Source organism: Palaemon carinicauda, chromosome 30 (genome assembly GCF_036898095.1).
Source record: "Palaemon carinicauda isolate YSFRI2023 chromosome 30, ASM3689809v2, whole genome shotgun sequence".
Taxonomy (NCBI): Eukaryota; Metazoa; Arthropoda; class Malacostraca; order Decapoda; family Palaemonidae; genus Palaemon; species Palaemon carinicauda.
In genome coordinates this window covers 79,591,394-79,617,363 of record NC_090754.1, presented here as the reverse complement: position 1 = coordinate 79,617,363, position 25,970 = coordinate 79,591,394, and the positions used below count along the sequence as shown (strand labels likewise).

The 25,970-nt window shown below is 36.2% G+C and overlaps 2 non-coding genes across 2 annotated transcripts; one reads left to right on the top strand and one right to left on the bottom strand.

The window, feature by feature from the left end:
- The first annotated feature begins 18,271 nt into the window (after window positions 1-18,271).
- LOC137623914 (U5 spliceosomal RNA) lies at window positions 18,272-18,391 on the top strand. Its single transcript, XR_011040673.1, has one exon. It is a non-coding gene; the product is annotated as a U5 spliceosomal RNA (small nuclear RNA).
- Window positions 18,392-23,745: 5,354 nt separating this feature from the next.
- Window positions 23,746-23,865, bottom strand: LOC137623923 (U5 spliceosomal RNA). Its single transcript, XR_011040683.1, has one exon. It is a non-coding gene; the product is annotated as a U5 spliceosomal RNA (small nuclear RNA).
- Window positions 23,866-25,970: the final 2,105 nt, after the last annotated feature.

Here is a 25,970-nt window from a genome sequence, read left to right as displayed (position 1 = left end):
AGTAGAGGGAAACTTCAGTCAGAAACTCTTTGCAATTGATTGCTTTTTTCCACATCTGCCTTCACTGGGGGAAGCTCCTCTCAGTGTCTGTGGTGATATGGTATCGCTCAGTTTTGAGATAGGTTCTCATATTGAAGTGTTTGGACCTTTCCTCTGCATCAGAATTGTCCATTCTTATGAAGAGCTTCTAGCAGTGTTGTACTACCAGAGAGTAACACCTGACATATCTAATGATGAAAGCCATTCTGATTTTGTGGCTAAGACCCAAAATCCTGCCATCTTAAAATCCAAAGTTTGTTTCCTTCTCTATCTCTTTCCAAGACACAACTAGCGATTAGCATGATCTACTTCTCTGTTGTGTGAGAGTGATACTGGGCTACCTCAAGAGAATTCAGATCAGAGCACCAGATGTTGTTTCTCAGTACCGGTAGGGTAAAACTGCCGATAACTAAGAACACCACCTCGTTTTAGCTCTGTGAGACCATGAAACGCATGTATGCTCTGTGAGACCATGAAACGCATGTATGAGACCATGCCGTTTCTGTAGAATTCATGAGCTGACCATCGACAATTCAAGCTCACGAGGTCAGAAGTATCTCCTTCACCCAATTCTCCACGAAAAAAGTATCCATGGCACAAGTGTTGAAGGAAGTGTGAAAAATAATTCTATTTTATGCTTTTATTTTGTAACATTTACATTATTTTGGTTTGCCAAATCCTTCAGAGCATGAGAGAGGCAGAGCAAGCAAGAGTAGGAGTTGATTAGTGTAATGATTTTTTGTAATGAGTAACACCGTTGGTATAATTTAAGGTTTGTTTGTTCATGTTGCTACCCATATTAAAATTTGCACAGTGTCAGAATATTCTCACATCATGCTGTGCAGTGTGAAGATTCCTACATTGCACAACCAAGTTGGAATCATTTTTGTTTCGTGTTGGTTGACACCAGATTCTAGTAATACGCTTACTTAGGCGTATTATCTTATTCATCATCATCATCATCATCATCATCTCCTACAACTATTGATGCAAAGGTGCCTCGGTTAGATTTCGCCATTCGTCTCTATTTTGAGCTTTTAATTCAATACTTTTCCATTCATCATCTACTTTGCGCTTCATAGTCCTCAGCCAAATAAGTCTGGGTCTTCCAACTCTTCTAGTGCCTTGTGGAGCCCAGCTGAACATTTTGTGAACTAATCTCTTTTGGTGAGTGCAAAAAGTATGCCCAAACCATTTCCATATACTCCTCATCATGATCTCATCCACATATGGCGCTCGAGTAATCTCTCTAATAGTTTCATTTCTAATCCTGTCCAGCCATTTAACTCCCAATATCCTTTTGACGGCTTTGTTCCCAAATCTACAAAATCTATTGGAGATTGTTTCATTGTAATGCCATGACTCATTTCTGTAGAGTAACAACGATCTCACTAAACTGATATATTGTCTGATTCTTATATGTAATTTCAGGCAATTTGATTTCCAAATTTTACTTAACCTAGCCATTGTCTGATTTGATTTTTTTTCAACTTTTCACTGAACTCTAATTCTAAAGACCCTGTATTGTAGATCATACTTAAATGATTCTACCTCGTTAATCCTTTCCCCTCCCAATGATATTTCATCTTCCAATGATATTTCATCTTCCATTGCATACTCTGTTCTCATCATCTCTGTCTTTCTTCTATTTATCTTCAGCCCAAGCTCATGTGATATATTAGATAGCACACATGTAAGAAGCCAACACTTACATGGAATATTTATCATTAAGGTTTTATTAAATTGGCAACTTCCAAATTGTATAATAGAAGTTTTTACTATTCACTGTACAGTTAAAAACATAGTGCATGTGAAGATGAGAACAAGATCACTTTAGCCATAGAAATATCTTGACCACAAGGAAAGAATTGACTAATCCAAGGTACTCCTACTACAGATCAGGAAAACCGCAAGATCACCAATTTCTCACTTGGGCTGACATTATATAACGATACATTAATATTTCAGTACAAATTCCATATTTTTGGGTCCAGAGCAAGGAACATAATGGAGATGATATAATCCCTACTTAATTCAAGATTAAAGAAAACAATCATGACCTCCTTTGCCTCACAAGACTAATATTTAACACAGACATTCATCACATCCTACCCAAGTAATGCTATATTTCATCATAATAACTTAGGTCATTGCAGTTTAATTCATCGGAATCCTAGCAATGAGTACTGTATATCCAATTTGAAAGAAACTATATGAATAACTTCATCTTTGAGAACAATTTTCAGGAAATTAAGAATTTTTCAGGGCATTCCATTAAAAAAAAAAGAGAGATTTTGCTAATGATTAGTGTATTAGTGGCCATTAACCAATATTTTTTTTTTTATCTGATCATTCCTCACAACACTCAAGTGAACTTAAATTCTCACACAATATCATTCTAACAAGGACACCTTTTATATTTATCAATGAAATCATTAATAATAATAATGACTTTCCAATAGAAGGCACTTTGTATCACATTTATGGTAAAACCAAAACGATGCCTTGGTTCAATAGTATAGCCTGTTAAATGAGAAAATACTTACATTATGCACAATCTACTCAATTTGGAATGCTTTTCTTACATATTGTAAAATCTAGAAATTTAGACTTGAAACTGAACAACTTTCCACAGCCAACTTAAATACTTAGAAATAAACAATCAACTTGTTACATTTTAGTATTAAAAAAACAAGTTGAACCAAAGCATCCATTTTGTTCGGTGTGTGATAACTAACACCTTCCACATCACATATCCAGTTGCCAGAAACTCACTTTAGGTTAATGCATGCAGTATAATACCATTTATCACATGAGTCACATTGTTTTATATGGTGCCTAAATCCATTGCTCTACAGGTGCAGTGCAGTTCAATATCAACAGAGTTCATAAAGCACCTCTTCTAACAGTTGCTGAGTTGTGAGATAGTCCAATAAATGCTTTTGTAGCAGTGGTATGCATACTTGACATCCACAGGATCCTGTTCGAAAGTTAGAAACATGACAAAGCTACAGCATACACCACAACTCCTACCATTAAGTTGGAGATCCACATTTATAATGTTCAGTGACGTGTTCTTTATCAGTATGCAAGTATTTTGCAACGATATTTTTAGTTTAATTAGTGGGTACCGTATTTGATGCATGGTGCCATAAATGTTTACAGATCCATTTTTACAGTCAATATTTGACACAGTTATACTGTGGTTACCATTCACATTAAAGATCTGTATGAATTCGTAAACTGGGATGTCAAAACTTTCGTTCTGATGAAGTGTTGGGTCTTGTGACCCTTCAAGATAAGGGGCCCGAGTCCTTCAGCAGCTTACTAGCAGCTGAAATGTGGAGATCAGCCAGCCACCCTCGAAGAATTGAGATGGCTTGATGAAGGTTGTAGAGATATCATACCCTGCAACCTGTACTTGATTATGTGCTTCAGTTTAGATTTTTTACTTCAAGGCTGCTTTGCTTGAGATGGCAGTGCAAGATCTTTTTAGCTTGTGATTAACTGAGGAGCAGGCAATATCTGCTCCAGGTTCAGGCTTATAGAGATGCTGTGGGCTCCTTTCTTAAGGGTGGGTAGAGAAGCCTTTTGACTGGTACATAGCTTTTAGCTTGTCTAGGTGATCTGGGGGTGAGGTACACTTTTACAGTGGCAAGGGGAGATCTGGATCCAACATCTTTCTAGGGGTGGGTGGTTGATCAGTTTCGGTTTAGTGGGATTTGACCTGACTTGAGGTTGATTCACTGTTTGCACATCTTTTGATTGCATGGCAATGGTTTGTGCAATTTTGTCTTTGGAAACAAGGGCAGAATTTTGTGTTGCACACTCCAGCACAGGTACATCATTTGCAAATAAACTTGTGGGTAGGGTTAGACATCCGAGCAGCATTTCTCCAGGAAACTTTTTGACTTGTATCTGTATGAAGACTTCCATGGTAAGGGGCAATTTCACCAGTTTAATATCTGCCATTTATGATGCCAAACTGAGATGCTAATTCATATGACTGAGCAGCATCCCCACAAACTGGGTGCACTTGAGCTGGAAGCCTTTTACCCTCACATGTTGTCCTGTCAAATTTGTGGATAGCCACAGTCACAATGTCACCAACATCAAATTCAATAATATTCAAGGCATGCTTCTTTTCATACTTTCCTGTCATCCTTTCAGCATTTTCTTGTTTCCTTATGAACACGTTTGCGAAGAGTTGTTCGGCAAATGTCATGTTTGGAACGAGGAGGATTGCTGAGAAAACATCGTACCTGAGTGAAGGGTGTTGAAGCTTGAGAGGAGGATGTTGCATCAGACAGGTTTTCCTTTGATAGCTGGTGTAGTTGGTCCGCCACATCCACAAGAACTTCCTCAGGTAGAGGCTCAACAGTTGGTAGTTGTCATCAACTGAATCCTGTTGAAATATCTCTTCTCCTGCCACACCAGTTATTGCTTCAGGAAGAATGTTTCCTTTTGGCTCTTCTCCATAGACAACTTAGTATGCAGAAGTGTTTGTTGTCTCACAGGTCACAGTGTTCATTGCGAACATCACTTTAGGGAGCCAGCTAGTCCAAGGGAAATCCTCACCTTCGTTTTCAATCCTCATAGCTTCCTCTTTCTGATGCACAACCTTGTTCCCAGTGATTGTCCTGTGGTATTTAAGCCTTTTTTGTGCCCGTCGATATGTGGACGATACTTTTTAAAAATTTAGACCTTGTTAACCATTTTTTAGATTATTTAAATTCAAAGCATCTTAATATGAAATTTAAAAAAAGAAAGTGAACAGGATGATGCTTTGCCTTTTCTCGATGTCTGATTTTTCGGAAACATAATACTTTTGAAACTTAAGTATTCCGGAAAAATACGTTTACAGGACTGAGCTCTCACTTTTTAAGTTTGCAACTAAAAATCTAAAAAATTAATACATTAAAAACACTGTTATATAGATGTTACCATGTACAGTATGTTCAACTTATCTGAGGTTTCACGAGGAAGAAAATTTTCTAAAGTCATTCTTGATTACCAATGGGTTCCCTTTGAACCCCCTATTATAATCAAGTCCGGCAGCTCTTGGGTAAAATTTACAGTAAAAAAATTAGCAATTCAAGCAGTCAGTAAGGAAAAATTATGTTTCCTTTCCGTACTATGGTTATGTTTCGTAGAGACTGAGAACAGAGGTTATGAGTGTTGTGGGGAAGTGTTATCTCCATATAGATTTAAAACTTATTTTTACAAACAAGCTCTCAGTTGGCTCACCTTTTAAATATAAGGGGAGTTTACCTACTCCCTTGTGTTCTGGTGTCATTTACAATTATCAATGTGCACATGGTAATGAGTGCTACACTGGAAGCATGTTAGACAGCTTCAGTGTAGGAGCACATGGGGAGATCGGTATGAACCAATAGACCTTCAAGTAAGAAACCAATTTCAGTCATTTTTGAACATTCATTTAAATCTGGCCATACCATTTCCAAGGAAAATTTCAGAATCACTGACAGACATAGTAGTGTCGGCCAACTGAAAATCTTGGAGTCTTTATACATTTTTAAAACAAAACCAGCTAAATGAGGGCTCGCTAATACAGTGGTAACGTGTTTGCCTAGCATTCGCATGGCAAGAGATCGATCCCCGCCCAGGACCGTGAGTTTAAGCTGTTTATTGGGGAGGCTAATGCTGTGGAGTGGGCTTGCCCTGATGACGTTCTGGTGAGTATCTATTCTGATGGAACCAGAACTGAAACCAGTCACCTGTAACCTCTTACCTGTTAAGTTGCCAGTGACCCTTAAATTCATTTTCTTGTCTGTGGGCTGCTGGTCTGGGTGGGTGGTCGTCATTCCCTGAGGATGACTAGGTATATTAGTACTGTAATAGGGTCTTTTATATAGTTCCATGTTCTTCGATTAAAAAGTTATATTAGTAATGAGGTCTTTTATATGGTTTCATGTTCTTTGATTGGTTTGATTTTAGAGTTAGTTGTGCAGGTCATGGAAGTACTGTATATCTTCCTAGTTATATACTTATGATAATTTTTATTAATTTTACAAAACAATTGCAGATAGGCTGAAGATGACAGAAGTTATGTCCAAAGCTACCAATTAAAGATGATAGCAGGATTGACCATTTACTTTTACTTAAATTGCCATTCCATAGAGGAACCCAACTATATATATATATATATATATATATATATATATATATATATATATATATATATATATATATATATATATATATATTTATATATATATATATATATATATATATATATATATATATATATATATATATATATATATGTGTGTGTGTGTGTGTGTGTGTGTATACATTATATAAAGAGAGAAAGACTGTGTCTGTATATGTCTTAGTCCAAGGTAGACGTAATGCCCTTTTATTTTAGGAAATAATGAGTCATATGGTAATAAATTTATGGATTATCAATAATTAAATCCCGTGTAATTAGAAATTTGATCAACCGAGCTAATTAGCCAATAAAGAAATCCCTGGTTTTTTGTAGTCTATTGTAGCCGGGTTTTCAGAAACGTAAGAATGGATTTGGGAAATTCAAAATTTTTCCCAATTTTTAGCAAATAAAAATGTGACGGTTTGTATTATAATTATTTTGAAGATTTTGAATATAAATTAATTTTAATGACAGGAAATTCAACAATTATTCACATAAAAATGTATGCATCGGGGATGAAGGTCATCAGTCAAAGAAAGTTAGGATTTTATGAACATTTATCTGTTGGAAATTTTTTAATTTTTAGGGATAATTTGGACTGGTATGATATTAGACAAACTTGTCTTGATGTCTACCACTAAAACGATTTATATATTCATAAGGTGTAATCGAATCAAATGGTTACATGCACATTTTTCCCTTGCTGGTTTGCCAAATCTCTAGACTCTAAACAAGGGTAATGGATGGAAAGCTGAGGTATCTTAATAATATTTATAAGGGAGAGAAGGACATACTATAAGTGCTCCCAAACGAAAGTGGCAGTCGAATGACAGTTCTTCTTAATATTTCGTATAGATTTCAAACAATTTCGTACCTTCACGATCTCTTGGTGAGGATACAAGAAAATTTGCCCAGCTTGACATTTGCGGATTAACTGATTTAGCGTGTCGGACTAATCTTGTTCTTCTCTGGGAATGGGTGACCTCTAAATCTTAATCATTTGATTCTTTCTGGGTTTTTTCGACCAACAGAGTTTTTCAGTACACTGGAATTTTTTTTAATCCTTTTAAACAGATACACACACACACACACACACATATATATATATATATATATATATATATATATATATATATATATATATATATATTTATATATATATATATATATATATATATATATATATATATATATGTGTGTGTGTGTGTGTGTGTGTGTGTGTGTGTGTGAATATATACACACATATATATGTGAATATACACACACACACACACACACATATATATATATATATATATATATATATATATATATATATAGCCTATACATACATATATATATATATATATATATATATATATATATATATATATATATATATATATATATATATAGCCTATACATACATATATATATATATATATATATATATATATATATATATATATACATATATACACATACATATGTGTATATATATATATATATATATATATATATATATATATATATATATAGGTGCTACTATAGCGTGAGGTCTACCGCCATATGTGGCCTACCCAGGTAGAGGGTGAGGTCTACCGCCTGACCAGTGTCCCAGAGGCCCGCACTTAACCATCGAACATGTGAACTGCCCAAATCCATCAAAAAGGTGACCTGTCCACGTGACCTGTCCATATAAAAGGGAGCAAATGGAGCTCCTAAATCAGTTTTTCCCTCGGCCTAAAAGAAATATCAATTAAGCGATCGTGGTTGGACACTAAAACGATGATTCTGAAGAGAATGCGAGGTGTTGGTCGTCAGCTGTTCTAGTCTCATCTTGATCATTTTTGCTGGAAGGTGATAAGTAAAAATTCCAATGATCTATTTGTGTCATTCTTAGAAGATGTACGAAGTGTGTATCGCTAGATTAACCTGTTTGATGTACGAAGAGTGTATCGCTAGAATAAATGTATGGAAATATATGATAACCTGTTTGATGTACGAAGAGTGTATCGCTAGAATAAATGTATGGAAATATATGATAACCTGTTTGATGTACGAAGAGTGTATCGTTAGAATAAATGTATGGAAATATATGATAACATGTTTGATGTACGAAGAGTGTATCGCTAGAATAAATGTATGGAATTATGATAACATGTTTATTTTTACCTTTATTCCTGTTTTAATGTAATTAAAAATCCAATGATCTATTTAAGTCATTTCTGAGATATGTTTAAATTAAGTGTTTATTGCTTAAACAAATGTATGAAATGTGTTTTATCTATGAGGGACGGATAACTCAGCAGTAGACCTCACGCTATAGTGCTAACGGGAGGTAGATCTCACGCTATAGTGTGGTAGACCTCACGCTATAGTAGCACCTATATATATATATATATATATATATATATATATATATATATATATATATATATATATATATATATATATATATATATATATATATATATATATATATATATATATATATATATATATTAGCTGCCTTCCTTTGTTGAATAAAATATTTGAAAAACTATTGTATAGTCGACTTTACTCTTTCTTCAATAGTTGTAACATTTTCTCTACGTGTCAGTATGGTTTCTTACGAGGCGTAAGTACTAGTGATGCCGTTCATGACCTTGAAAATATCTATAATGCAATGAATAAAAATGAATACCTTGGTGCGGTTTTTTTGGATTTGAGCAAAGCCTTTGATACTGTGTCTCATGATATACTACTTCAAAATCTGGAACATTATGGTATACGAGGCAATGCACTACTCTTACTCCAATCCTACCTGACAAATCGAAAACAATTTGTCACGCTCGATGGTCATCTTTCAGAGATTATGGATGTCAAAATAGGTGTCCCTCAGGGATCAGTCTTAGGACTGTTATTTTTCCTCATCTATATTAATGATTTGCCTCGTTCAGTTGGCAGATTAAACTCCATACTATTTGCCGATGACACCACGCTCCATCTTTGTCATAAAAATATTTATTCTCTTTGTAATTCTTTAACTGCTAACTTAAATAATGTTAAAAATTGGTTACTATCGAATAAATTGACCCTAAATGAGAGAAAAACATATTTCATAATATTTTCTTTGCGCAAAGTTCCCGGTAACATAAGAGTTGCAATAGGAAATCACACTCTTGACCAGAAATCCAGTGGAAAATTTTTAGGAGTAATGTTTGACAATAAATTAACCTTCAGTAAGCATGTGGATATGATAGTCAATAAAATTTCCAAAGTTACAGGTATCTTATATAGGCTGAAGGATTATTTCCCGCTATATATATTAAAACAACTCTACCACTCTTTAATATCTCCTCATCTAAATTACTGCATTACAGCGTGGGGGAGTTGCAGTAGAAACGTCCTGCAACCGCTAATCATTATGCAAAAAAAAACTGGTGAGAATAATAACTTCGAGTGATTATTTAGCTCATACATCACCTCTATTCCGGTCTCTCTCGATTCTGAAGTTGGAGGATACCTACAAACTCTCCTTAATGAATTTGATGTTTCAAACACTTTCGCTGCATAAATATCCATCCATTAGACAAAAAATAATTCAGGTACAATCAGCACACCAATATGGAACAAGAGACTCTAACTTAACTCTTCCCTTCGTACGTGTAAAGAAATGTGAACAGTTTTATCTCTATCAGGGAGTTAAACAATGGAATACTCTGCCTGCTTATCTTAAGGCATTGCTTAGCATTCGATCTTTTAAAAAAATCATATACTAATATGTTATTATCTGTGTACTAAGTTTTATTAGTTGATATTTCTTCATGACCTAACCATTAATGCAATAATGTTCTTAATTCTTATATTGTTTATTGCTTGTATACATTTGTAATTTTAGCATTTCTACCATATCAATGTTTAAATTCAAAATTTGCACTATTTATTATTCCGCCCTTCTTTATTATACTTTATTATACGAATATACAATTCCATTTATTTTTAGGCTGAAAATCTCATTTACATGTGTCTATGTGTATATGTGTATGTATATGTACATGTGTGTATATGTATTTGTATATGTATGCATATGTATATACTTGTGTATATGTATGTGTACATTTAGTTTATCTATATCAATATTTACTTTTTATAAATTTTTTTAATTGAAGATATTATTTTATTTGTATTATTGCCCGAAGAGCTCTGCTCCACTTGGGCTTGGACCGAATCTTTTTTTGTAAATATTTTGCATGTAAATATGTTTTTGTCCAATAAACATTATTATTATTATTATTATTATTATTATTATTATTATTATTATTATTATTATATATATATATATATATATATATATATATATATATATATATATATATATATATGTATATATATATATATATATATATATATATATATATATATATATATATATATATATATATATATATATATATATATAAAATGCCGTATATCATATTCACTCAGATAAAGATGTAAAATTAATAAAGACACGCGCGCCTTGTTTAAATGCATTAGAGACTTTTAATCTATTCCAATTTCTTTTCCATTGGCCACCTGGGAAAACTAGCCGAAAAGGGAACTATATCCGGGATAATGACCAACGAAACTACCCCGCCTTTAAGACCTTAATCCATCCCCTGCTTTAGGGCTTCTCCAAATAAAATGACCGAAATATTTTAGATTCGATACGAATGAGAGGAAGTGGTGGATGCATGTAAAGGAGTATGCTGAAGAATGTGGGATGGCGATGAGAGAAGTTAAGAGATGTACGAAAGAGGACATAAAGAAAAGAACTAGGGAATGGGACACAAGCAAATGGAAGAGTGAAATGGAGTACAAGTGAAATTAAGGAGGAGGAAGTATATGACAACACACTTTCGTCACTTTTATTATTCAGAGCAAGGACAAACACATTGGGCTTAAAAAAAAAAATAAAATAAAAATAAAACAGACACAAAAGTGGAAATATAAACTGTGTATTCTGTGATGTAGAAGAGAATGTTAACCATTTCATGTTATATTGTCCACAGTATAGTGAGATAAGAGGAAAAGCAATAGAGCTCCAACAGCCATACGAAGAAGTTAGTGCATAAACAGTTGGAAAATTCGTTTTCTGTGAAGAAAATATTGAAAATAAGAAAAGTGTACTACAACAAATGTGGGTAAAAAGAGAAAAACTAGTGAAAATAATAAACACACAAAACCAAGACACAAGAGGCGCCGAAGCAAAGGCGAAGCCTCGACGTGAACCTAAACCTGAATCATTCGGCTAATGGTGGAATCACAATTTCTTGTCCGAGGTTTTCGCCAACCTTCAGCCGATGATAGCGAGCGAAAGTGTTGTTGCGTCACACTACGATATCGCAGTTCAAGGAGCAAATGGGAAAAAGTTAAACGAAACCGATCAGCTGATGTCATCATGGCTCCCAGAAATTTTCTAACTGTTGCAGTAATATGTATTATCGGTAAATTACGTGAATTGAAGAATTCTACAACTACCACAGGATGAAAAAAGCATATTTTTATTATCTCTTGAGGCTTGTTGGACCCAAGATTGCCAAGCAAGAGCACGTCCTATTTGCAGCTGCCCTCTTGTGTTTATATCTGACGTCACCCCTGTAGTTTATGAGGGCTCGGCCACACTGAGTGCGACTAGCGGCGTGGTTAGCGGGAAGAGGTTCCCGCGGCAAATTGAAACCTAAGGTATCTTATGTAGGGGGCCAGATAGGAGGCGCGAGAAGCCTCCAACCGCTGCAGCAGCCGGCAGACTGTGTTTCATGTTTTAAAAAAGCTCGGCGGTTCGAGCGTCTTCACCCAAGATTACACCATTTTTCCTCAGTTCCTGAAGGGGTACGCGTTCAGTTGTTCGTTTCCAGCCATGACTAGTCAACTATTTATTGAGAGGTGTTTTGGAGAGCAAAAATAAATTAACTAAATGGAAGTTATGGCAATCAACTGCAAATGGATGGTAATAAAATAGTGGGTAGGCCTACGCCTTTTTGTGCTTTGCAACCTATTTAATCACCATTTAGTTATATATATATATATATATATATATATATATATATATATATATATATATATATATATATATATATATATATATATATATAAGATGAAGTAGAGAAATTTCAAATGTAAAAAGAATCGTATGTAGGCTACATTTAAACAATATATCTTATGCAAGTGATAGTTAATTCTGGAATGAAAGGGGCAATGATTTTTCGTGAACTTTATCATATTTGAAGCAATTATGATAACTGGTAAGAGAGAGATTGAGGTTGTCTATAGTTTGACATTTGTTTATTGAGCTTGAATCCAGGAAGGATGTTGCCATCAAAGAATCAAAAGACTTGTGAAATACGCATATATTCATTAAATCTGTCGTCGTACAAATGAGACTGGCGACATTGAGTTTAAAATTAACTTATTTTCCCTCCTCTGTTTATTAAAATCGTGAATCCAGTTTCTTGCGTAATTTATTGTTCAGATTTAGATAAAGATTTTTAATCCGAAGTAATTTCCTACTCAAACACCATCGTCATGTTTACGAGGAAGGCTATCTTTGACTGCTGGGAGTGAGGAGGCAAGAGAGATGTGGCGGTTCCAGTGTAGTCACCCAACATTTTGTTGCTGGCCTGCTGCCCAAGTCATGCCGCTACCGCGCCGCTCATCGCGCTAGATGTGGCCGAGTCCTGAGAGATTCTTCCCATCCAGTCGGAAAGCCAATTGCTGCCAATGTCTCGAGCTACAACTGCTTGTACTTTCCATTTCGGGCAGCAACTGGCGAAAAAAATCCTAGGTTGATTCCAGCTTAAGAGCAAAATTCGATATCTTCAATTGTGAAAGGGACAGGCTTCCCTCTATGAACTGCTGACGGAACCTGATCATCCACACTTCTACATTCTACATTCATTATATGTGCAGCCTGTCTGAACCTTGCTCAATCCTCTTAAATAATTCATTTTAATTGTTCATTACTTCTCTAGTTTATTTATTTCCTTGTTTCCTTTCCTCACTGGGGTATTTTTTCCTGATGGAGCCCTTGGGCTTATAGCATCTTGCTTTTCCAACATGGGCTGTAGCTTAGATAATAATAATAATAATAATAATAATAATAATAATAATAATAATAATAATGTCCCCCTGTCAAAATCTGCCAATCATATTCATCCCTCTCCATCACTACTTCCACTTCTTTGTATATGCTATCCAATATAATGGCTTGTACTTTAGGAAGCCTCCCCTGCACCCACAAATCTACCATAATCTCACCCCTGCATCTGTTCTCACTACCATCAAATGACACTAGGTTATGTTCTCCCCTACAGCTATAAACTAATTATGAAGCCACTACTGTGGTCAAACAGCCATTGATAACACGAGCTCTTGTTCCCTTCATTACTTCGATCTCTTCTAGTTGCAGAAATCTAGAAGTGTCTTTAGCTTGCTTGCCTGGAAGAGTGGCTGAAGGTGCAGCAGCCTCCCCCCGCCTTTCTGGACATTTCTCTTGGTGAACTATCTATATATGTGCTCTGACTCACCTCACTGATAGAAAATCACAGTCCCTCACCATGGGAAGGCTTTAACAATAAAAGCAATGACCTCTAAGCATCTGGGCCTCTCTGTGTCCACAAACCTGATCATCACTTTGTTTGGCATGCTGGCTCTTTTGACTGGACTACAACCATTCTTCATGCAGCCACAACATTGTTTTGTTGCATGCTCAAAGGCACCATAATCCTTTCTTTCGCCACGTTCTAGTCCATTTGCACACTCCAAATGTGGTGCTTATTGCTGTGCAACTAAGAAGTGGTCTTGAAACCAATTATATTCCATCCTTCTCCATTGTACCCAATTAGCACGGCCAGTCTTAATACTTCATTGGTTAAAACGCCCGCCTGCTTCCCACTCCACCTTAAACTTTCTAACTACCCATATACTGCAAATGGTCTCATTGTAGAAGCCTGCAATGAAGCATTTCCCTCATTAAGTCCAGGGTTACTATAAGTGCCAGATTATTAGTTCATTGAAGCCTAGCCACCAGCTTGTCTTTGGTCAGCTAGACCATCAGACCTCCCTCCCTACAATAAGGTCACATCATATTCTCACAAAGTTGGATTTTTCCTGCCATGGTCTAGGCCTAAATAGCTTGTGATGTTTCTAATCATTTATGTTGACTTAAACTACTTACAATATAGTTTTCTACCCATAGCATATAGCTATCAAAGTATCAACATGGCCCGTTGTGTTAGGAATCATACTCCAAATTTGACCTAAGATGGGTTAATCTAACTTTTAGTGGCTTAATAAATGCTATATTTCTTATTCATGTATAACCAGCCACTGATATCTCAAAATCCCACTACATTTTTGCTAATTTAGGGACTTACTGCTTACTAAGACCCCAAGAACTCCTATGCCCGATGCCAACCCCATATGATATACTCTGTTCTTTGATCAGGCCAAGAATACTGCCTGTCTGCCACTCTCCATATTGGGGCATCCTTGCAGAAACAGGAATATGGCCAGAGTCTTGCAGAATAGAATATGAAAAATTAATGCTCTTCAAGAACATCACAAATTCAGATATAAAAAGACGTAAGAGAAATAATTGAGGATCAGTTGAAGAACCCTTAGGGAAAGTGCTGGAGTAACAGCATAGAAGAAATCTGTAGTAAATATGGGATGGAAGTTGAAGAAATTAGAAGTTGGCAGAAAAGGACCCTGAAATAAAAGAAATCAAGAAAGGAATTATGGAAGAAAATAGATGAAACTACAGTATTGAAGAAAAGAAGAAAGTGTTGGAAAAATTAAGATTTATAGAAGGAAATGGCCCACAGCCTTATATCAGAGAAATGGATCTGAATAAGGGAACCCTTGTAATGAGGACAAGATTAAATATGCTCCATTTAAAAGGAAATTTCAGGGGAAAATATGCAGATAATTTGTGTGGCCTTTGCAAAGATGAAGAAGATACTACTGAACATTTATTTGTGTGCCCAAAATTAGGACAGTTAATGAAACTAGACATAAGTGTAGGTACGTTGCAAAATCCTAGCAGGAATCTGGTAGAATTTATAACTAGGGCAACGCCTTTGAAAGAAGAATTTAATAAGTCCAAACTGACCACAATAGGTTGCCAAAACTTATGATAGCAAGGTGTTGTCGTAGCTGATTTCAAGATAGAATGGGATAAGTGTAAAGATTGATTTTCATCATTAATTTATTTATGGTATGGGTAAAATAAGCTTAATTACAATAATAAGAATAAGCTTAGAAGCTTTGCACTTTGATAAACAGTGATAGAATGCCCACAAACTTATTTTACTGAGTGAGCAATTAGGAATCAGGAACCACAAACTTTTACCTTGTTTCCCCTGAATAGCATTTCCCTTTATCCATACTTTACAGCGGCTCTCCCTTGGCTCACACCACATCACGAATGTCCTCTCCTTCCATAAATGTACTTGAACCCTGTTTTAAATGTCCTTATTGAGGAAAATCTCTTAATCATTGGTTTCCCATCTGGATCTAGAGTTTGCACAGTAGTGGCAAGTGTATCGATAAAGTGTAAGGAGATCAAAAAGTTGAGAATTATTTCTGGCTATTAGATGCTCCAATCTATTCTATGTATTGCATAAACATCCTGGTCAACTCAAACACTATTACTGTACCATCTTACTATGACATCTAATATTATGTAGTTTCATGAAGTGTTTTGCTTTCCATTATTTTTCTGTCTCAGTTGACCTAAATAGTATACCACAGGCAATTTAAAAATAAATGTAACAATTTTTACTCAAGCATCATCTCATATGTCTGTCTTACCTCAGGAACCGTAGATTTTATAATTTTCTAACCAATTTTTTCCATAAGTTTCTTTCTTTTCAAGAACCTTTTGTTAACTTTTTCTACTTTACTTTCATTGACTACAACTTTTTCATATTGAAATTTCTCAGATTTATGCCATAGTCCTTAGAATATATCTGTAATTTTCATTTCAGCTCTTGCATTCTGCTATAATTTTAGTTTTTCTCGTCACTGGTCTTCAAAAACAGCCACAAAAATTGTTTTTGACTGCTGCTCTTCAGAAAAGAAGTCTTCTGGCGTACGTACGTGAGTTCACCTTCTAATTTGATAACATGAACCTCAGTAACCTGGCCTGAGGGAGACAGTTTTATGTCTATTGGATGGACCAAGTCAAGCAGTTCACAGTAGTTATCTTGCTTCCTTGGTTCCTGGTTCCACAATACTCATTTTACAGTTCAAAACGTCCATGGCCACACTACTTAAACAGAAGCCAAGTGTTGGCACCTGTCGACACTACACCATTACCAGCTGCAACCTAATCTAACAACACTTTATTTTCAAATGCTTCCCTTGACCCCATTGCCTTTGGTGAGCTATCTAATTCCTTAATACTAAGTATCTTGGGGTTCAGGCCCAAGGCAGCCTTTGACAATTAAATAAATAATTTAGTAAGAGTCACACAAATTTAATCTAAACTAACCTCTAAATAACATGATGTAGAAGCAAAAGGCTGACAGTCTTTAGAAAAACGCCATGCCAGTATATTGAGGCTTAATGTTTTGGCATAGTTTAGGCCAGCCTTTGCCTGCAAGGCCTCATGGTCCTTGATCAGTCCTTAGCGAAAGCGTCATTAAAAAAAAAAAAAGTTTTTTTAGAAAAGATGAAAGTGGTCTGCTGACTAGTCTGTGGAATTCTATAGACCTAGAGTATAACATATGGAATATCAAGAGAATCTTATAACATTTTTTAAAGGAAGGTCTCTTTTTAGCCCCAAGCTATATTCACTTGTCAGTCCTGCATGCTTGATTCAAGTGTTTTCCTGATCCGCCCGATATGGAAAAGTCCCTGCGAACTACACAACATTGCTGGCTTAGATTTTCAAATAAAAAATTTCATAACACTCAGAGAACATGAAAGTCCCCAACTTGTTGAAAGCCTTTATATCAGGCCCTCTGAAGTCAAGTAGAAGCTTGTTACTCAATTTTGGAGCCGCATATTCGAAAGCTTTAGGATTGTGGTGGCCGATGTGGTAACGTCCCTGAATGGTAAACGCCAGACTGGGGTTCGAGTCCCGCTCAATCTCGTTAGTTTCTTTGGTCACTGTAACCTCACCATTCTTGTGAGCTAAGAATTAGGGTTTGGGGGAGCCTATAGGTCTGTCTGCTAAGTCATCAGCAGCCATTGCCTGGCCCTCCTTGGTCATAGCTTGGGTGGAGAGGGCACTTGGGCGCTGATCATATATGTATATGGTCAGTGTTTAGGGCAATCCTGCGAGTGCATGCACGAGTAACTGTAAACCTTTAAAATCATATATATGCATGACCAGTCTCTAGAACACTGTCCCTTTCCTTGCCACTGCCTCTCCTGTGCCGTTTAGATTTATGAAATATACTTTGACAACTTTTGTTAGCAGTTTCATTATTCATGAAACTGCTCAAAGGAGTAACTTGACCGCTCTGCTATTTCTATTAAAAATTCACTTAAGTGTAACTTTCAAACTTGTATGATATATAAAAACATTATTATATAGTTCAAACTAACATATGCATAGTTAAAACTTTCTAGATAATAACTTTTCTAAAATACGAAGATTGCAAAGGTTTATTTTTCATGTTTTATTCTTGCTTTTTAGAACAGCTTTCAGCCAAAATATGAGCTAACACAATGCAAACTTATTTTAGTATTTGATTATTGTTAGAATATCATATCATTTTTTTTTTTTCTTGTCGCCATTGTGTCTAACAATAGATTGAATAATGGGCTTAAAGAATAATCACTGCAAAATATTGTAACAGAGAATAAAAAACAGAATTAAGGACTTTTATGGTATATTAATTTCAGTCATTATAAGTAAAATTAAGAATATTTGATCGTCTTCTAGTATAAAATTAAAGTCATCCACAATTAAATTAAAAACCTGGTGATGAATAGAAACTTGGAAAAGAAGAATAAGATTAGTGAATATGTCCTTCTTGTATTAAACTTTTGTTGATAGTAGTCGGCAGTCACAGAAAGGAGAATGACCAGACCTGCATGTTTTGGTAGCTCTGGCTTCCCTTCAAAACGCATAAATCTTTCGCCTTTTACTAAAGATTTCCGTGGAGGGGAGCAACTCAATGAGTCTGTAATCCACTTTTTACTGTGGTCTACATCAGTAGACCCTATAATATCATAATGCTACAAGGATAGAGATAGAGTCTGGATGTCTTCTTGGCCTCTTGGATTATGTTTGTCTTGAAAGTTGGAAGGTGGTATTATCATAAATGTTTTTTATTAACTCTTAAATCATGTGAGCAGTGTGGCAGGTAATGAAATTATTTTAAAGAAACAACACAATGTTTATCCTTTTGAACTTTAGATGCACAGCGACTTATGCTTTGCATTCCTTTATAGAAAGCCTCTGAACAGCACATAGATTCCTTTAGTTACACTCTTCAACTCTCCTATATCTATGTGTTTATGGATGTCGAGGCTTTTTCAATCGAATTTCCCTTCTGTCCTATATAAACCTGACACAGCAGATGGAACTTAAACACCTATGCTCACAGATGTCTCCAGCAAAGGGCAGTGGGTAATGAAGAAATAACTGGTGGTAGGTTGTATGTTATGTTAAAGTGTCTTCGGTAGGAGAGTTTTGGGTAGAGAAGGGAAAACTGACCTGGTAAACATATATGATTAATTTCAAAAACACCCTGAACGGACACATCTTTCCTTATATGCCGCTTCTTAACACAGTGTGAAGAAAAATAGCTGTCATACTGCAACTTCTGTGTACTAAATCTGGGAAGAATGCTCCTTTTGAGAATGTGATTCTATATTGTTCAACTGCATGTTTGGGTTCTCATGGTTAACAAAGTTCAGACTATAATTGACCATGAAATGCTCAAAATTATGATCTTTCACATTAGAGTATGCTTTCCAGCCCTCAGATCAGATAGGATCGTGGTTCCTGGAAGAACTTTATCAATTAACAGGGATTAAAGTTTCAGCAGTGCAGTCCTCAACAACTTTTTGTTTCTCATCCAGTGCCTCCAAATGCCCAACAACTGTCGACTTTGTGTCCTATGTTATACTTCCTTTTGCCAAATTGCTCTCGTCCATAAGGCCTGGTCCACCAATCTTCTTTCTGTCCTTCATTATAATTTTGCAATAAACATCACGGCAGAAACTGTGCCAATTAACCATGGTGGGGTAGGCTAGAAGTGAGAAATTGACATGAAGACACTCCTGGGGCCAGTGTTGTGAAAATTACCAGATTAACAAAATAATCTCTCTACCTGCTAATTTAGAATCATTAAAGAAGTAATGATGCTTAATGAGAAACATCTTGCATCACAAATAATTCATACCTAACCAAGACATCATTGCTTAACTAATATTAGGATTCCTGCCTCCTTCATGCAAACAACCCAAACCAATTTTACTAGACTCACAAATACCAGTAAAGTTGATGAAGAGGCCTTTGTGGATAAGCATTTAAAGAGCTCGTGTAGACAGAAAGTAAAATCACAAAGATCATAGTTTATATTCGTTTTTTAGAATCAAGTTCTTCATAGTGTCTGCAAATTCAAAACTGTCTTTTGCATTAGAACTAATGTTAGTGGCGTCCTGGTACCTTTGTGGTCACTGTACTAAAGACCAGGCAGTGGTGAATTAGAACAACCTTAGGTTTCATAGTGGTTTCATCCGGGTAAAGGATTATGATTGGTTAATTTTGAAATCTTGCACTAATGAACAGTAGGCTTGCAAGCAGTACTGGACTGATGAAATGTAGACCTGCAAGCTTACAGTCTCAGCTACTGCTTGACGAGGTGAATTGGCCTTGTGTAAAATTTCATTGTATGACCTTACCTATCTTCAATACAGCTGTCGAAGGTGGAGTAAATATGTTCTGGTGAAGATAGAATATTCCTGAAAAAGGCTGGTATCTGTATCCTGCTCAAGTATTGCACACATCAATATGCTACATGCATTTGTGGTCAGTATAAAGGACCCACTGTAGAGAGGAAGCACTAATGTTGCAGCAGAGCTAAGGGCCTTTTTGGGCTTCTTGAAATGCTATTTCTTGCTTATTTGACCAGCATAATGTTTAGGTTTTTCATTTTAAACATTCATGTAAGGGAGACATGATTCTAGCTAGGTTGGGTATCAAATCAGTAACAGTAGTTGCAGAGCAATGTTCCCTGTCATTTGGAAATTGGCAATGGCTTGGACCTTCGTCGGAGGGGTTTAACAGCTTCTGGATTTATTCAAAGACCAAGAAATTCTGCTGTTCTTTTCTCCCATTCACATCTATCTTGGCAGACTATTAACCCTTTTCTATGAGATTCTCAAACACTAGTTTTATGTCCTTGATGTGTTGCTTATAGTTGGAGATGGAATATCAGAGTAACGTTGACATAAACAACGCAGCAGTGTAATTTTCCGAGGATGTCATCCATATTAGTATTATTATTATTATTATATTATTATTATCATTATTATTAGCTACATCCCTGGGGGAAAAGCAGGATGCTATAAGCCTAGGGGCTCCAACAGGAAAAAATAATCCAGTGAGGAAATTAAGTAAGGAAACAAACTACAAGAGAAGTATTGAACAATTAAAATAAAATGTTTTAAGAGCAGTTACAGCATTAGAATAAATCTTTCATATATAAACTATTAAAACTAAAGAAAAGAGGAAGAGAAATAAGATATAATAAATGTGCCTGAGTGTACCCCAAGGAGAACTCTATCCCCAAACTGTTGAAGACCATGGTGCAGAGGCTATGGCACTACCCAATGGTTTAATTTTGGAGGGTCCTCCTAGAAGAGCTGCTTGCCATAGCTAAAGAGTCTCTTCTACCCTTACCAAGAGGAAAGTAGCCACTGAACAATTATCGTGCAGTAGTGAACCCCTTGAGCGAAGAAGAATTGTTTGGTAACCTTAGTGTTGTCGGGTGTATGAAGACTGAGAGTGTGGAAATGAGTTGTTAAAAGGTGGCAACTGCGTTTTGAAGGTCAAAAGCAGCTGTAATTAAAAGTATGTCCTGAAGGGGCTGAGGATTGCTATTATTTTTATGTCCTCTTTCGTTATTGGGATTTTCCATGAGGAGATCGATTTTCGTGAATATTCTTGTCCCCTCGAGCTGGTCAGTTATGTCAGCGATGTAAGGCAGTTGCTATGTGAAGTTCGGTATGCCTAGATCTAAAGAGGTTTGAAATCAAGATAGAAGGGAGCAGAATTGAGGTATATTAAAAGACTAAAAAGTGAGTGCTTTTAACTGTCGGAAGGACAGCTTTATATGTAGAATATTTGCATAAGATTTTCTCAACATTCCATCTTATATTCAAGTTCTATGTAATACCCATAGACAAATAAATTGTCTATTTTCTTTAATTCTCTTAATACAATACTTCACTGTTATTTATGAAGCCTTCGCTGGGTGATCAAGGACCATTACCACTTGCCAAAGTTGCTAGCATTGCAAAGGCTGGCCTAAACTATTTTAAAATATTAAAAGTAGATATACTGCCATGAAATCTGGTTTCTAGAGCATGACACAGACTCTTGCTTTATGAATAGATTGTAGGGAGGTTGTTTTAGATCAAAGTTGGCCATGTGACAAAATGGCTTCAGATCTATAGACAACTAAGCCAAGGGATCAACATGACGAGTGTAAATCTAACCCAACTAGCCAACATAAAACAATGTGTGTGTGTGTGTGGGGCAGGGTTATTGAGGTTTATGCTCTCAAGATTAAAGTTGGGGTCACATATGTCTGAAAATGTCTTTGAAATAATGTTGCAATTGACTGGAGGATAAAGAATGATGGTGTTGCAGTATTTGAAGACAACTGACAGGATAGAGTGAATATAGTGGAATACAGTACAAGATAAAATGATGAAATTTACAGACATAGCCATCAGACTATGAGATAAACCTGAGAATATTCTGTAGAGCCCGTGTCCAACACAAGGCTGGACAATTTAACAAGTAAGCGAAGTAGGAGAAAGTTTTATCCGATGAAAGTAAAAGCTGAAAGGTAAGTCATTTAACACATGGTTCTTAGAAAGAAAACTCCTCATGGGGAATTGTTAGGAAAAATATAAAACCTTGAGATGTCGGAGTAAGGATAATAAAAGACAAACAAATCGGATTATGCTAAAGTAAAAAGGGTTTTACATATTTTTACAATTTCTGTGGACGAGCCCGTGTTGTAGAATTTCGAGATGAAATGATGGAAAAGTAAGAGTTGATGAGATCACAAATCAGGTGTTGCAGTATACTGAGAGAACTGCCAGTGATATGATTTTTCCCGAAACTTTGTAACTATTAGAGATGCAGTGCAACGAGTTCAAGTGGTGATGTAGTCAATGAAGTTAGCCTTTTGGAAGCATTGTAAACGCTGTAAAGACTGTGCAATAAGTGCAAGTGTTGGTGTAGCCAATGATTTGATAATTCTGGAACCGTTGTAAATGTTATAGAGGATCTCTGAGCAAAGCTCTGGCAGTAAATTTACCCTTCTAAAATCACTTGCTACAACACCACATGCACTCATTGCACAGCCTATAAAACGTTTACAACGCATCCAGAATGCTAAAATCCCCGGCTACACCACAGCTTGCACTTACTACACAGCTTCTACAACGTTCAGAACACTTCCAGAAGGCTAAAACACTGAGTGACTGACCAGGATATATATAATATATAAAGTCCGTATTACTCTCGTTTACCAAGTATTCATGTTTCTATTAGTTAAAAAGAGATCTTAACTTTTTGATCTCAACAGTTTGTGGATGCACTTACCACTTAAAAAGTCTAAATCCAGATGGGATACTAAGGAAAAGGCCATTTACTCCTATAAGGGGGTTTAAACCGTTTTTGGAATGCTATTATGGAAATAGAAGACATGGATATTACAAAACATTTAAGCTTTGTTTTCAATATTTAAAAGAAATGGTCAAGAAATTACTGTTCTTGGAAACTGGAGAATTTAATAGATATAATACAAAAGCTTTAAGATGTGAATTGAAAACGGAAGAATACTCAGGGTAAGTGGGGCGGGTTCAAGAAAATTGGGATTACTGTAGGTGTTTTTGATAAAAAATAACTTTGTTTTAGAAGCTAGAGAATAAAGTATGTAGAAGACATTCACCTAGAAAAACATTTGACAAAATGAATTGATGTAATATATAAGATCTGTGATGCATAGCTAATTTCTAAAAAAATATTGGAAATGTTCATTATATTGATGTAATAGTGGATCGACAATCCGGATCTGTTCTGTGTATTATAAATCCTTGAACCTTTTATAAGTATATAATGATATAAGAAGTCTATACATGGTAAAAGTCTTGAGTACTATATTGGTTGAATAATATGGCTGTGAAGGAAATGTTAGATTATTAGTATTAATATGATGGAAAGATAACATGCTACCTATTACCTTGTAACTCATTTGGTATTATCAAAGGTTAGAGCAATGCACATATACTTACAAGAGTATTAAGTTTACTGTATATTGTGTTTTATAGGGTCTACTAGTGTAGACCGCAGTAAAAAGTGGATTACAGACTCATTGAGTTGCTCCCCTCCACGGAAATCTTTAGTAAAAGGCGAAAGATTTATGCGTTTTGAAGGGAAGCCAGAGCTACCAAACCACTCACGTCTCATCATTCTCCTTTCTCTGACTGCTGAGAGATATCAACAATAGTTTAGTACAAGAAGGGCATATGCACAAAATTTTATCTGGGCTTCTCATGTTTTTCTAAATACTAATAAAGATGCCTAAAAGAAGTCATTGGTCCCCAATTTTTTTTTTTACTCATTATTCTTTAGTTCTGGTATTGGAGGCACGGCTGCCTGGAATAAGGATAAGTGGGATGTTCTATAAATATTCAAATGCAAGAATAAATTTGCATTGCGTCTGCCAATATTGTCAAGGCTGTTCTATAATGCAAGTATAAAGCATGAAAAGTAAACCTATGAAATGTCTGTTTTTATTAACTGCTATTTAATAAGTTTAACCGATGTACATGTGAGCTTGAATATGAAATAACATATCACATAAGTTTTATTATTATTATTACTATTATTATTATTATTATTACTAATTGCTAAACTGTAAACCTAGTTGGAAAAGCAGGATGCTATAAGCCTAGGGGCTCCAACAGGGAAAATAGCCCAGTGAGGAAAGGCAACAAGGAAAAATAAAATATTTTAAGAACAGTAACATTAGAATAAATATCTTCTATATAAACTATAAAAACTTTTAACAAAACAAGAGGAAGAGAAATATGATAGAACAGTATGCCCTCAAGCAAGATAACTCTACTCCAAGACAGTGGAAGACCATAGTACAGAGGCTATGGCACTACCCAAGACTAGAGAACAATGGTTTGATTTTGGAGTGTCCTCCTAGAAGAGCTGCGTACTATAGCTAAAGAGTCTGTTCTACCCAATCAAGTCTTTTTATAATATGAATATCAATTAGGTTAAGCCACTCATTTCAGTCCTTGCACATATACTGACCAACAGTTGGAACAGTTTCAAAGGTCACTCAAGCATGGTAGTAGCAAGGTTCCTGGTTGATGATGATGATGATATAGATTGCCCAGAATTTTATCCAGAAGGGGGCTTTTTGGATAATGTGTCCTAGCCCCAAGTCAGTTATGTAGCTCTGCACCTAGTGCTGTTGTGTCAATAATAATTTCTAATTATAGAAGCACTCATAGAGTGCTCCTGGTTTATTGCTCTGCACCTAGAGCATTAACTGTTGCTCTGCACCTTGAGCATTGATATTCATCTTGTCCTGAAGGCCAAGATGAGTAAGTGGCTCGCCCGTGAGCTCTCAAAAATCGGCCCCCCTCAGGAGCCAGAAGGAAGAATTTTAGTAGTAGGGATCAGTGGAATAGTAGCAAGTCCCAGTAAGTAGGAGAGACTGGGAGAGGAAAGGAGGATGTTTAAGTAGAAAAGAAGGGAGGGGAGGAAATGGCTTAGGGTTTGACTGAGGAGAGGGATGTTGAGGAGGGATAAGACCTAGGTGACAAGATGGATGGTAATAGGGATCGGGTCTTGTAAGGACATGGTGTCAAAATGTTAGGAGAAGGATAAAGGGGATGGGGTAGGAGAAGGATTTGGGGAAGGTGTAGATGCTGGAGTGGTGGAGGTCGGTTCAGGGATAGTGGCTGGACTGGTGTCAGTGCTAGATGCAGGAGCAGTGACTAGTACAGGAGCGGTGGATGGTTTCCGAGGCGGTCTCGTGCGTGGTATCCTCTGCGGCTTTGGTTGCAGCGTCGGTGTGTTTTTTGCAGTTGTAGGAGTGGTAGTCTCCAAAGCTTCCAGCCTTTTGAGATGCTCTGGACATCTTTAGTTCCAGGTGTGATGAGGCTGGGTGCAGTTGGGGCATTTATGCCGGGTCTCCCTCCCAGCATTGTGCTCGTCGATGCAATTCTGCATTGGGTGCTTGCCGCTGCAGACCCCACAGATCGCCTGACTCCTGCAGTCAGACTTGTGGTGGCCAAAGCGCTGCCAATTGAAGCAGCGGAGTGGCTCCTTATCGAGGTCTCTTATGGAAAAAATTACCCACAGTCCAAGGTCCAAGGCCGGTAGTATGGGTCTTACGAAGGTGGCGATGACTTCTTTGGTCGGGGCCTTGTGACTGCCCAACTTCCATTTGGCTTGGGCAATGTTCTTGCAGTCGGTGATAAGGGAGATTGGCATATTGACTAGGTAGTTATATACTACTGCTTTCTTCTA